Here is a 14,214-nt window from a genome sequence, read left to right as displayed (position 1 = left end):
ATCTGGTTCTGAGCTCTTTTTAAAATCTGATCCCCTGCTAAGAAAGTGTCAGAATCTTAGAGTATTAGAGATGGAATATCCTCAATAAGTCATCCAGTTATTCACCCTGGAAATGAAGACTCCATTCTATGGTATATTTCCTAGAGTTTTCCCTGTTAGTGATTTTTTTAACAAATTAATATTTCCAGGAACAGGTGCCTTTAAGCACTTCCTAAGTCCTTTTAAAATAGTTATTGCAATGTGCTTTTTCCAGTTCATTCCTTGTTTAGTAAAAGACACTGAATACTATGGCATTTAGAACTGTTTCAATATTCTCAGTGGAGTTGTAACTCAGCAGGAATGCTAAGCTGCTTGCCCTGTGTTAATTAGCTGGCAGCTTTCTCTGAAGTTTCTAAATCCAAAAAAGCAGTAATATTGAGTGGGTTTGCATGTTACAGAAGTTCATGCTTTAGTCTAACTGAACAAATCCTGGAAAAGGAGAAAAGATCTAATTTAATAGGCATTATTTCACTAATGTAAAAGCTCTCCAAGGACAAAGAAGGAAAATTTACCTTTTTGTGATGTGTTTGAGACAGTTACAAGATGCCAGTAATGAAACTAGCAATGTTGCTTGGTTGGACTCAATCCAGTTCCCAGTAGAAAAGCGTTCTTTGTCTGTGTATATTCTTGCCGTAGTACTTTTCCTATGTGTTGCTACCCTTTGATCCTTATCTGCTTCTTTTTAACTATCCAATCTTCAGGTGCTTAAAGATTGCCAGTTCTGCCTACTTGATTTTCCCTTTGGTATTTTCATATCCTCGGCTCCTTATTTCCCACCCCCTCCTTTTTTTTCCTCCCCCCCCCCCCCCTTCTCCCCTACTTATTTTGGGTCTGCACATCCTAAACTCAAAAGTCCGGTCATCTGAAGAAGTGGGCTGTGCCCACGAAAGCTCATGATACCATCTACATGTTTTGTTAGTCTATAAAGTGCTACCAGGCCATTTGTTGTTTTTAAGTTTATCACATACTCATTGTTAGTGCCTGTAGTGAGGCCAAGGATTCAATAGATATGGAAAGTGAACTACTTTTCCTGCCCCTATGAGTGCTTTGCAATTGACCCAGGCACTGTTCACAGTCAGTTTAGTTTGTGTCTTTTATGCAGGGGAGTCGACAGCTTCTGTGGGTCCTTGGGCAAGGTGTGGGGGTCAGCTCTATGTTCCCAGAAGGGGAGTGGCCTCAAGTGGCAAGGCTGGGGGCAACGAAGGACACATTACATTAGTATTTACCCTGGCTAGCCCAGACCTCTGTGAAAGCTTGACCAACACCTATTAGGAAGGATTGAAGACAAGTTTTCTTGGCCTTACATCAAAACAGGAGGCTGGACTTTATGCTCTCTCAAAGTCCTTATGAAAACTTGTCTCACCATCAGGAGTTGGTTCAATAAAAGATAATACCTCTCCTACCTTGTGTCTCATATCTTGGGATGGCTACATCAGTGCATTTTCCTGAAGATGGCACTCTTGCGTCACATTTAAGTGCATTCATAATCAAGGTATGTCATCACTTACTGTATTAGATAAAGACTTGGCTTGGTGTACAGCTCGCAACTGTAGCATAGTAAACCACTCAGTGGAAGAGCACAGATGATAACCTATCTTCCACTTGGGGACACGAGAGGGCGGAGTACACATTAGTGCTTGTTCTCTAATGGCCAAATTGCAACCTGCTAATTGCCCTGGTGAATTTGCACCTTCAGGGTAACATTCTCATTGAAGTTATACCACAGGCTTTTCTGATAAAAGGACCTCAGGACTGGACCCCAAAAGAACTGGAACAAAATAGGCAGAGATCACTCATCTATGACAGAACTAAATACTCTAATCAGGTGCAAGAATTGCTCTTTTCCACAATTGAATATACAATTTTAGAATTGTTTCATAAGTGTGTAGAGCCATGTGAATGGAGCACTCAATCAGCCAGAAACATCATTATCAAACTGCCTCTGCTGAGAGTATAATAGAAAAAAAAAGTCATTGAGTGACACGTACATCATTAGAACAGTTACATTGGTCAGAAGTGAATATTCCCTAGGAATAACTCACCAATTTACTCCATATGTTTTTGCCTATTTGCTGCTCTGAATACAAATTAGCTACGAACCATAAGCCTCTGTATGAAAAAAAATCCTATTTGAATTCAATAGAAGTTTTGTATAGCAATCATTTGGCAAAGACCCCATATAAATCTGAGCAGAACTGCCTTAAATTGCAGGAGATTCAAATAGGACATGAAAGTTCTTGGGGAAACTATTCTGCCTTTTCCCCTATATAAGGTATTTTGCGCCTTTCTAATCCTCTTGAGCAATGAACAAGCATTGATTGCATTGGCAGCAATCGAATATTTTCCCTGAATATTCATGTGTGTGTGGTTACGACATGGAATTCTAAGTGTACGGACTGGCAAGATTTCTGTATGCTAAAGCATGTATCCATCTGTAGTGGTGACAGCTGAAATAGGCTGTTTTCCTCTAGACCCTCAGCTGCAGCATCCCAGCAGACTACTCTGTTGTAGTGCAAATAGCCCCACTTTTCCACAAATCCCTAGGAGATGCTTTTTAACAAAAATAAAATTATACAAAAGGAGAATAAGAATCTTGGTCATTCCTGACCAAGGGACTCCACATTAGGCATCACACGTCTATGCCAAGAACAACAGGGCAAAGTAGCAAAGTTCTTCTCACTTGCCCCGTAAATATATCAGAACTGAGAGTGGGTGCTGTTTTCCACATCAGTACAAGGCAGTCAAATACATGGGGCTGAGTTGAGAATGTTGATAAATCACACATTCCAGAGCAACAAATAAAGCATATTGCACAGACCCATTTGCTGCTAGTTTAATGAATTGGATTTGAAGGGGTGTAAATATTCACCATCTGCCTCAGATGTCTATTAGTGACAACTTTTAATCAGCACAATGAAAGGCCAACGTAAATCACCGAGATAAAGGGAGATTTTTCTCCTGAAGGCTGAAAAGCACTGGGACATCTGGACTGGAAAAAGATGCAGTTGGCTGTGTATATTGGACTCTGCCTTGGAAAATATGTGCAAGAGAAGTGAATGTCTTGTCTTTTAAGCAATAATCATTGAGGCACAGGGCACTTCTTGGGGATTAACAACTAACTGGGAGAGTAAATGACCCAAGGCAAAGCTGAGGGTCATTAAATCAGGCAGTCATCAGTTCATCAGGAAATGCCCCTTGCTTGAGATTGTTATGATTGCTTTTTATGATTCCTCCCTCTTTATAAACTCAGATAACAATGAACTGATGTTTCTTTCTGCCTACCCAGTAGCTTTGACACGGCAAGAGACATTTTAGGGGTACTTCCAGGGTGCCAGGCATTTCAAAGATGCTTGTCACAGCAGCCAGGAAAACACATTTCTTTAAATTGCATGTTTTATCTGGGTTATGACAACAACCCACTTGCCTCAGAATCACAATCTGACATCTCATTGGTGCTGATGATGTCTGCCACAAGCAGATTTTACCAGCATTAAGTTCAGCATATTAAAAATATTGGCAGAAGAAATCATATCATCCCTGGCTATTTATGAAATCTATTTAAAAAAAAAAAGCATTTGGGAAGAAAAAGAGCACCTCCGTCCCAGGCACAGCTTTGTCTATACCTTAAAATAATTAACAGACTGAGACACTCAGTTTTTGGCTAATTTTAATATCTTATTGCTATCCATTTTAATATTTATAACAAATCCTCAGCATTGTGTCTCGCTTGCAGAGCAGAATGGACTATAAACACCACAGAACTTAATTTAAAAAGAGATTCCCTCCATACTTACCAGGTGCTGCCAACTGTAAGGTGCAGTTGGTTTCTGGAATGCACATATGTAGCTGTTCTTGCCATTACTTTATGCATTGGATGATCAAAGGGAAGCCTGTGAATTCCAGGTCCCTTCAATCCGTTCTGTCTCACACTAGGATTATGACACTCCCATGGAATGGAGACCTGAATAACTGAAGAGGCCCAAAGCTCACGTGTGACAGAATTGACAAAGAGCTGACTGTGATGCGGATTGCAACAGATCTAACCCTAATTTGATCTCATAAAGAACATCAGGCAGGATAACAACAGAGCAGCCTAATGCAATGATTCTCAACCTTTCTAGACAACTGTATCGCTTTCTGGAGTCTGATTGGTCTTGTGTACCCCCAAGTGTCTGCCCACTTAGAAACTATTTGCTTACAAAATCAGATAAAAATACTGAAACATTAATGACTTTTGCATTTTTACCAAACCATTATGAAATAGATCAGTTGAAATATTAACATTGTACTTTCATTTCACTAGTATAGTAGTGCAGCATAAACAAGCCATTGTCTTTAGTCTGTACTCACTTTGCTAGTGCTTTTTATGTAGCATGTTGCAAAACTAGGCAAATATCTTGATGAGTTGATGTACCCCATGGAAGATCTGGGTGTACCCAAATGGTCTGCATGCCCCTGGTTGAGAACCAATGTCCTAGCACATATGTGGCACTTTATATTTTTCCAAGGTGCTGGACAAACATCACTTCATCTTAAACACCCTGTTAGTATACAGTGATTACTCATTTAACACGTGCCCGCTTAACACATTTTCACAATAGCACGATTTTTTTTAGGGACCATTTTTCAAATAACACGACTGTCCCCAAAATAACACAAAAATAATCAAGTGGCAGACTACTTCACGCGGCGGTATAAGTTGGTGAAAACAGTGGTAATACGCATGAGTGGATGAATACACGTGGTTACAGTGCTGCTCTGCTCACTCATGTGTTTATCTTTGTGTTTTAACAAACCACGGTGACTTGTGTTGCTAGATATCTAATGTTGACATTGATGACCCAGCACCAACAAAAAATTGACTTTGTCAGCACCACCTGAAATGCAACCCTCACCTTTACCATTATTTTTAAATGGGAAAATTGACGCTGCATAGCACGTTTTCGCTTAGCATGAACATTTTCAGAAACCCATCTATAGTGTTAAATGAGGAATTACTGTATTTGCATTGTTAGCCACATTTCAGAGGTGGAGAAAGCAAGACAATGAGATTAACTGCCTGATTTTCAGAAGTGAGCATCCCAATAAATTCAGAGACATACACTGAGCTATTCAAACAAGTCTTTTTAGCAATGGAGGCCCTTCATCTTTCTTTCCTTCAGTTTCCTCGTCTGTAAGATAGGCTTAATATTTACTCAGCTTACCAGAGTGTCTGTCATGACATTGCAGAGCACTTTGAGTTACTCAAAGGGGAGGGCACACTGAGGTACAAAACAGTGCTACCCCATAATCGTCATTTATTGATTGAACCCTAGCGGGCTGATGGGATTCTGCCCTGAAAGTCTCTGTAATCCTCTTGGTCAGAAGCAGTGTCGTACATTGTATTTTCCTGTTTCCCTGTTATTCCTTTTCAGATGTTTCTTTTATAACTTTATTTTTAGTTTTCATGTAAACACTATTGTAAACTACAACAAAAAATCCCTTGTTGCTGGGTAACTAGTGACCGTTGCCCTGAAATATATTTGTGTGCAATGCTACATTCAAGGGGTACATTTAAAGTGAACAACTCATTTACATCTGGAAAATGGCGTATCTGTTATAGTTAAAAGTAACATCAGATGACTTTATGTGTAGTCAATTTTCACTATTTAGAGCTGGGGTGGGAAACTTAAGGCCTAGGGACCAGATGTAGCCCCTGAGGCTCAGGGCTCCGCACAGCATTGGGGAGCCCACCCACCCACCATGGGACTGGAGCACACAAAATCCACTAACCTGGGCCCCGTAAATCTGGTGTGTGAGGGAAATGTGGGGAGTGTCCTTCTTCTCAGTCAGGGCCACCTCAATGAGGGTTTGTTTTTTGTTTCTCACTTGTGTGTGGCCCCTGACTGATTTTTCTGTGAGTAATTGGCAACATACCCCCCAAAAAAGTTCCTCACTCCTGATTTAGAGGGATCAGAAAATCCCTTTAAAAAAAAGAATTGCTATTAAAACTACAAATCAGGACCTACTCTGGGAAAGGTGATCTGTCAGAAACTAGATTTTCCTTTAAAATGAGTCAGATTTTAAAGAATTCAGGTTGACAGTGAATTTTTTCAGTGAATGTAGGAGTGTATGAGTGTAGCTTGCTCTGAGCAGCCAAGCACGAGTACAATGTGTAAAGCCAGGGCTACATTACCAAGTTTTGCTGACAGTCATCTTGGCCAGTGATATGAAAAAAGCATACCCCCTAACTGACAACTGTGCCAACCAAACTCCCTGTGCAAACACAGTTGACTGTTCTGCCAGTCTAGCTGATGTTAGAGAGGGAGAGAAGGAGGTTAATTATCTTGGCAAAAGAACTTTTGGCACTATATGCTGTCTCTCTACTGGGTCCCTTGGCCAATGTAACTATATTGGAAAAGCCTTTGTAGTATATGCTAGTCCTAGGACTTTGTTGGCCAAGGCCCAACCAGTAAAGGAAATGTGACACTCTTTACTTTTCTTACAAATAGGGGTGATATTAAAAAAATAGCATCACATTTTCAGTGCGTTTTGAAGAAGCCAACAGGCAACAGCAGATACAAACTCCAACAATAAGCTACAGCTGCCAGCAGGCCTCAAGTAATTAACTATTTAGGTTTCAGTCCTAAATCACAGTTTAGGGAACTCCAAGTGGTTAGAGGAGTAGATTAAGGCAATTGGGTGCCCTAGACACATCATAACGCACATTTCCCTTCACTCCACTCATTTTTCCTGCACTGTGGCCAGGGCTGATTTGCATTACAGGTGGTAAAGAGCCTCCATGTCTCTTTAGCAGACAGGAGCAGCAGCATAAGGGTCTCCTTTCCTCCTCAGAAGCAGCCACTGAGGGAACCACCGTATCTGTCCCAGCAGCTAAGGTGAATCAGTCCCATTGCTTAGCTACAATGGCCAGTGTCCCCCAAAGCTATGGGGCTTAGTGTTAATGACTCATTGAGACATATAGACAGTTTCCATCTGTTGAGTAGAATTCAATGCATTGGTTATGCTCGTGTCACATTCTCATACTTTCCTTTACACCCAGGAGAATTTTTAAGTGAAAACCGATTCTGATGTAATCATATGGTTGCAGGAGCTGGAGTCCTGGGCAAGGGCCTATCCTGGGGTATGTACCAGCAAAGCCACATTGACTTCAGCATGGATGTAGGGGGCTGCCCATAAAAACTCTTTGTAGCTTCTGGACCTTGGCCTCAAATAAGAACCAACATTTGTGAACATGAAACAGAATTCCATGCTACCACTACCTGAACAATCAGCTGACCAATATGACCGTTCTATGACACACTGGAAGCAGGTCACTAACTCAAAGATCTCAGCAAACCTGTTGGGGGCCTACTTATGAAGCACCTACAACTCCCATTGAAGATTAGGAGACACGGGATACATGGCATCTCTCAGGATGAGACTAATAGTTTGTTCCAGGCTAATAACCTATGGCAGTTGATTGGGAAGACAAAACGTCAATGACCTGCAAAAATGTGCAACAAATTGCAAAGACAAGGTAAGAGTGTGAGACAGTTAAAAAAAAAAAGGGGGGGGGGAATCTCTGTTCAGCCCATAAAGGTAGTGCTCCTTAATGACTGCTGCACACACAAATGTTGGCCAACATATGGGCGCAGTCTAAAGCACCCAAATCCCTCGCCAACCAGACTGTTTAAAAGCAAGCGATGGGAAATATGAAGGGGGCGGAGGGAAGTCGCAAGTATCCAAAAGTCAAAACATGCTCTTTGTGCCCAAGAACAATGAAAGGAAGGTTTGTTTAGCTTTTCAGATGTTGTCCTTTTTCTCCCTCCCACACATGCACAGAAACACAAACCTTATTTTTCCTGCCTCTATCAAAACAGTTTTGAAAGACTGATTTTTGTTTTTAAAGAACACGAGAAAGCCTGAGTCACCACTCAAAATACCTTTCAACTGGCTAGACATTGGCCTAGTCTGAGTGGGCTCTATCTTTACAATGTCTTGAAAAATAGTTACATGGGGCCAATTTTTAAAGATGATCCACAACAGACTTTAAAAAAATGGTACATGTCCATTTTTGATTCTTTATCAAATATAAAACAGGCTCAAGGCTTATTTATTTTTATAAGGTTTTGTATTCCTGCCCATATCCTATATAGCCTAAAAATATCAGGATTGTCATTTCTGGTCTTCCCCAGACCTGTAATAAAGAAATTCAAGGGGTCTTCAGAAGCATGGGCTGCAAACTCTCATCTGAAAGAAGTAAGACTGCTGAATTTCTATCATAGACATCATCTCTAAAGCATTCCTTAAGTGTTAAGAGTATAAAGAAAATAATTTTAAATTAAAATTGAGTGACAGAGAGGAAGAGATTGTTAGTCTCTTCGGGTGCTGGAATTTCACTAGTTTTCCAATTGCCTTCCAGGTATCTAAAAACTGAATTTTTAAAATTTCTAAATGTAAAAAGCTAGCCAATTCTCCCTTATTCCTTCTCCCTCACACCCACCTTTACATGCATTTGAAAGGCCTTAACCATGTTTCTCTTTTGCAATTCATCCTTAATGTCTCAGTAAGAAAATGATCAAACAAATCTCGATTAAGAGTCTTTCTATATGGATGGATCCCTTCACAGGACTGGATTTTAAAACTAAATTGTGGGCCACAAAGTAGGTACAATGGGAGGCCATAAAGTTTTCATTAACACTTTCTTGGGATGACCCACTTAAATGTAAGGATTGGTCATTCATGAGTAACTTCAGACACTCATGGCAAGAAAACCTGACTCTCTCCTGACCTATTTGCTATCATATGGGTGGGACTTTAGACAAGATGAATATTCTGGAAAAAAATGCATTTTGAACAAAAATGTAAATAATTGCTTCTGAAATATTTTAGGACAAAACCAAAATTATTTATCTGACAGACAGAAGGAAATTTACATGCACTCTGCGGGGCCAACCACATATGAAGAAAGAATTATACGTTCTATAGTTAAGAAACAATTCCATTTATCAAGGCCTCTTGTTTTATTTGCTTAGCAATTGAATGGTTTGACCCAGAGCTACCTGAATTATTAACACCTGGGATGGATGCGCATTTTGTCCCCTGCATAACCTTGCTGTACCTTCAGGTACTGAAACATCTCCTGTTTACTAAACTTGTGAACGTTTCCTCTCCCACATTGAAAGGTACCGCAGTGCTTGTGCCAGATTCTGCTTTGACAGTCACAGCAGCACTTGGAATCATGACCCTTCTGGAACGAGCATGTTCAAGTGAGCTCAAAGAGATAGCAACTTTTTCTCAAAAAAGTCTTGTAATGTCTGATAGTCCCAGTTCTGAGCCAGATTTGAAAGCTTACTCCTTAATCATATGGCTCTATTACAGCCATTGGCAGTTTAAAGAAATAATAAATTCCCAAGAGCTAGTGACCTGTGACACCAGAGCTCTTGTGTGTACTAACTAAACAAACACATTTTCCCAATGCTTTCCTTCCTCCAAGCCCCACTGCTACGGGCTCTCATCTTTTGTCTTGCTGTGACACACTCTTAATCAGAAGCTTCTCCTCCAAAGAGAAAAACGAAGGAACAATTCAGCTGCTTTCATAGATTAAGCACCATATGCACTGGAGTTTTCCCAGACATGTCTGTCATCAGCAGTTGACTACCACAGTATGAAAAATATATAATTAGACCAGCTCACGTGTCTTCTTTTTTGAAGGGATCAGATCACTGAAGGGATTCAAATAAACAGTATGGTTTTGGGGGAAGGGCGGGACATGACTCCCTCCCCCGCAAAAAAAAAAATGTTTCAGCACCCAATGCAAATTTTTTGGCTGTAGGAATCTGACTGAAAATCTGTCAAAATATGCGGTCTCATGAGAATCCTGGCTCATGATGGCTGCAGTCAAGTTCTTGTGCTATTTTGATACTTTTGTTTCTAGCCAAATCAGAAACCATAGGTACAGTATATGGGATGGGAGGGGAGGGGAGGGGGGTGAGCCAAACTGTTTCAAATACCACCATGCCCATTAGCTCTATCTTGTAAATCGTCCCTGAAATGGGGGGGGACGGGGGTTCCTAGCCATTTAAAATTCCGCCGCTAATTTTGATTTTTCACTTGTAGCACACAAGCTAACAACTGGGGTCTAATGCAAGACAGGAGGCAGCAGAACAATGAGCAGGCAATGAGCATGATGATTTGTCACTCCCCAAATGGATCTTAGATGCCTTCCCCGCAGTGGAGAAGGAACATAGACTAGATGTGAATGCACCTTTGGCCTCTATTAATTACACGGGGCTGGACACCCACTCTTTGGATATTTATTTATATTCAGTGATTACTGGAATCTCTACTTTTGGACTTGTTTCGATAAATGTCATAAAATATACTGAATTTATGCTCATTCAATGAAAAGAAAACGTACCTGGAAATTCTGTTATCTGAAAAATTCAGTTACGAGGGTGAGCTTTGGGATTTTTGAGGCCGCATACGCCAATGTCATGGAAACTCAGACACTGAAGATCTACTCATGGGCTATCTCTGCAACCCTACTTTCTCCCTCTAAGGCTTCACTTTGTGGGATGACAAAACAAAAATGACTTTCCAAAATACAAAAATGGGACTTTTTCCTGGCGTATATTTCTGCATTGAGAAAGTCTCCTCCATTCATCATTTGGAAAGACAAGCTGAGGCTCACACTCCCTTTCTCATTTGAAAGAGGCCACTGAAAGGTTCTTGGTGCCTATCAATACGATGTCTAATAAACTCTAGCAGAACAGTGGCTACTTCCCAACACTACCCCCTTAGGTTGGCAGAGGGAAGCTTCGTGGGAAAGTAGAATCATATCTGAACACTTGTGAACTGAAGTGGAGAGAGAAGGGTTTGAAATCCTACATTGTATTGAAGTTTCACATTTAGTTCCATCCTCCAATATAAATAGCATCCTTGTTTTTTAGGGAGGACAAGTTGTTCAGCATTAAAGCTTCCCCACATTATGTGTTTCATGACCTGTAGCTCAAGGTGTCATGGCTATTCAGTCTGTGGCTTCTTTTCTCAAAGAGTTAGAGGGGATGGGGTCTGCCTTATAGAAAACATCACCTCTCATTCTGTAAGGCTATGTCTACTACTCTGCAGAGCTTTTCCGGGATACCAGAGGTATCCCAGAAAAACTATGCTGCGTCCAAGGAATGCATCCACTTTTTCAGAATAGTTTCCAAAAAAACAGATGTGTTCTTTCAGCATCCCTGTATTCCTCACTGTATGATGAAAAAGGGATGTGCCAAAAGAGGAGGTTTTTCCGCAATTTGGCCTTGTGTAGACAGGCCAAGTTTCAAAAAAATGGAAAAAGATAGGTTGCGTCTAGACTGCAAAGAAAGTCAGAAAAAGATACGCAAGTTGCACACCGCAATGTGCGTAGCTTTTTCCGACTTTTCTTTGCAGTCTAGACATAGCCAAATGGATTGAACGGAGCTGCTGCCAAACCAAATGCACCTCAGAGTTTCCCCATGAAACTCTCGTAGCTCTTTACATCTCTTGCCCCAGTTCATCAGTCAGAACCCCAATTTACAAAAACATGTGCTGTGTGGAACATAAGCGCCAAGTATATATTTTACAAAGTAAAAAAAAAATAGTTTTATTGCTCAGGGGTAATAAATGGAGAGAGAAAGAGAAAATGCATACATGCATACATGAAGGTGAAATCATGTAAAACACAATGCAGGGGGCTCTCATACTAATTTCTATAACAGAAGTCTCATAAGTCCCATCCCACTATAAAAGTGACAGCAACAGAATGTTGTTTTACAGATCCATCACAATGAAAATATCATGAGCAAGTTATTTGGCTGCTGAGACAGAATATCTGTTTTTTGAAACAGAATACTACTCTTTGTAATGCAGACAAATTAGCAACCTATGTAATGAATCACTGCTGCTTATAAACTTCATAATCTCTGCAAAGTCACAGGACTCAGAGCACATTAGAAATGTTGGCTCAGGAAAAGAACAGACTCAGGTTAGTTTGTCCATTATTGACCCGGAATGCTCTGAACCTCCATAGATAAAATTTAGGGGATATTGTTTGCTATTATAACAGGCAAATTCATGATCTTGCAATCTTTCAGTCTCTTAGCTTCTCCAGACAGCCACACATCTTACTTCAGAAGATAGTTGTGGTAGTGAGGAGGGATTAAGTTATCACAGCCTAAGGCCCAAGAAATTAAATTTGTTACTACTCTGTATCTCACTTTGGGACTGCCTTAACCTTTCCTGAGGAACTAGAGTGGAATGTTCCATTTCTTCAGACCTGCAGCTTTTTTGTTTTGTTTTAATGAGTCCAATGTAACTCTTACACGTCACACATTTCAACAGCACTCCTGCAAAATGGCCTGTTCTTCAGATGAACTGTTCTGCAAATACCATTAGGAACCCTTACGTTTTAAAAACAAACTTAAATCAGCATTAGCTTTGTAATTATTGCAAAGCCACTGAATGGACCATTTTGTTACCTAAAGTCTTTTTAAATCCCAAAACAACATAGTTAGGATGGGAAAGACTTGCTGGAGGTATTTGAAATATGCTTCCTCCATTTCAGATCCTGAGACTCAGGTTACCAGCATGTTGTGAGATAAGGCAGTGACTGCCTGGGACCCTATGCAACTTTGGTAATTTGCTTGGCTCAGTACATGGGCCACTTAAGCCCCCCTCCCCCGATAACACCAGCTGGAATGTGTGCACTATAGCTTAGGACAGCTGGGAGGAGAAAAGGCTAGTCACAAATTAAATTAAGAGGTGTAAAATGCAGTGAGAAGAAAAACAAATTGAGACGGTGAAAACAGGTGCCAACTGACATTTACTCAATACTCAGTCACACTTTCCTTTCTCTCTATGTAATTAGCAACTAAGCTGAATCAGGGCAGATTTCATGCTTCTGTGACCTCCAGGAGCCCCTCAACAGAAAAAGGGAAAACACCTGCAGCTAGGAGATTTTTCATAGGAGTAAAATGAGAAAAATCTCAACATCAGAGGAGCTAACTTGGAAACAATGATACACTGACCATGTTCTTTGCAAAAGGATAAAAATGGTTTTATCTGAGGAATTGCTGGTGAGGTCAAATCATTATGTTCCTTTTTACATTTACCAAAACATAGTGATGTAGTGGTGTGTCTTATGAAGGGAAAAGGAAAAATACTAAAAATGAAAAAATAATGAGGGAGAGGGGTAAACCCTCAGTTACATCTAATGCGCAAGAGTACTGTGAGATAGGAACTCTCCACTATCTTGTTCATGTTTTTGGCCTTGAAGAAGCCACTGACTTTGGGGAGCTTTGGATCAGGCCCAGTAGCCCTCTACTTCCTGGAAAATGAGGATAACACTCAAACTATTTGAAGCTGCAAAGCACTGTGTAGTTCTAAATACTTTTGGGCTACGTCTACATTGGCAAGATTTTGCACAAATACTTTTAATGCAAGACTGTTTAGACTGGCCAGTTTTTCTGGAAAATCAGCCGCTTTTCCGGAAAAACTTGCCAACTGACTACACTGGCCGCTTGAATTTCCACAAAAGCACTGACTTCCTACTGTAAGAAATCAGTGCTTTTTGCAGAAATACTATGCTGCTCCCGTTTGGGCAAAAGTCCAGTATAGACAGCTGAGATTTGTTTTGCACAAAAAAGCCCCAATTCCGAAAATGGCGATCGGGGCTTTTTTGCGGAAAAGCGCGTCTAGATTGGCCACGGCCGCTTTTCCGCAAAAAGTGCTTTTGAGGAAAAGGGTCCGGGCCAATCTAGACGCTTTTCCGAAAACGCTTTTAACGGAAAACTTTTCCGTTAAAAGAATTTCCGGGAAACTCATGCCCAAGAGTTTTTGCGTTAAAGTATTTGCACAAGAGAACATCTACACTGGCATGTGCTTTTGCGCAAGAGATGTGCTTTTGTGCAAAAGCATCCGTGCCAGTGTAGACGCTCTCTTGCGCAAGAAGGCTCCAATGGCCATTTTAGCCATCGGGCTTTCTTGCGCAAGAAATTCATGTTGCCTGTCTACACTGGCCTCTTGTGCAAGAACACTTGAGCAAGAGGGCTTATTCCTGTACGGGAATGTCACAGTTCTTGCACAAGAAGCACTGATTTCTTACATTGGAACGTCAGTGTTCTTATGCAAGAACTCGCGGCCAGTGTAGACAGGCAACAAGCTTTTGTG

The sequence above is a fragment of the Pelodiscus sinensis genome, chromosome 2 (assembly GCF_052426305.1).
Source record: "Pelodiscus sinensis isolate ZL-2025 chromosome 2, ASM5242630v1, whole genome shotgun sequence".
Lineage (NCBI taxonomy): Eukaryota > Metazoa > Chordata > Testudines > Trionychidae > Pelodiscus > Pelodiscus sinensis.
Note: the sequence above shows the minus strand (reverse complement) of the source record.